Below are 1,269 nucleotides of genomic sequence, written 5' to 3' on the forward strand. Positions count from 1 at the left end.
CACATTTAGGTTCTGAATCCACCTAGAATTATTTTTGTGTTGTGATGTAAGGATCCAATTCATTTTTTCAATATAGATAACTGATTGTTCCATGTATTGAAAGTCCAACCATTCTCCACTGGTCTCACAATACCTCCTTGGCCACCTATTCTGTGTCTATATATGAGTGGGTCTGTTCCTGAGACTTTCTTTCGTTGGTCTACTTGTCTTTCATTGGTCATTTGTCTACCCTTGCACACCTTCTTAACTGTTAAACCTGTTAAACACACACACACATAAATCTACTGAAATTGTGACTGGATTTGCATTGAACCTACAAAACAGTTTAGAGGTAACTGAAAGCTTTAGACATTGACTCTTCCATTTGATGAACATGTATATCTATTTAGTCTTTTAAAATGTTTCAGTAAGGTTTTATATTTTTTTCCAGAAAGATCTTGCCCTCTTTTGTTACTCTAAGTAGTTCATAAATGGTATCTTTATTAAAGTTTTCTGTTTGTTGTTAGCATATAAAAGCAATAGATTTTTAAATATGAATTTTGTATCAGAAATCTTTTTACATTCTTAATAATTCTAATAATTTATCCATGGATTATTTTGGAGTTTCTATATACACAGTGGTATCATCTACAAATAATGGCAATTCTACTCTTCATTTCCAGTCTTTAAATGTTTTCTTTCTTTTCTTGCTTTATTTGGCTTGCTAAGACCTACAGTACAATGCTGAGAAGAAATGGTGACAGCAGGCATCCTTGTGACGTTCCAAATGTCAAAGCTCTTAATATTTTACTTTTAAGTACTGTATGTAGTTTACTGCAAGTCTTTGTAGATACCCTTTGTGTTAAGAAAATTTATTCAACTAATCTAAGATTTTTTAAATCATGAATAGATGTCGAATTTTATCTCTCTCTCTACATCTATTGAGATGATCATGGTTTTTCTCCTTTAATCTGCTAATGAGGCAAATTATGCTGATTGGTTTCAAATGTTAAAACACATTGCAGTTTTGAAGTAAATCCAATTGGGTCATATTATACTTTTTTAATATATTGGACTCAGGCAGTGCTATAGACTGAAAGTTTGTGTCCCCTCAAAATTCATATGTTGAAACCTAATCCCCAATGTGAAGGTATTAGGACAGAGGGCCTTTAAGAGGTGATTAGGTCATGAGGGTGGAGCCCTCACGAATGGGATTAGTGCCTTTATAAAAGAGACCCCATAGAGCAACCTTGCCCCTTCACCATGTGAGGACGCAGCAAGAAGACAGCT

This window comes from Equus asinus, chromosome X (assembly GCF_041296235.1).
Source record: "Equus asinus isolate D_3611 breed Donkey chromosome X, EquAss-T2T_v2, whole genome shotgun sequence".
In the NCBI taxonomy this organism is placed as follows: Eukaryota; Metazoa; Chordata; class Mammalia; order Perissodactyla; family Equidae; genus Equus; species Equus asinus.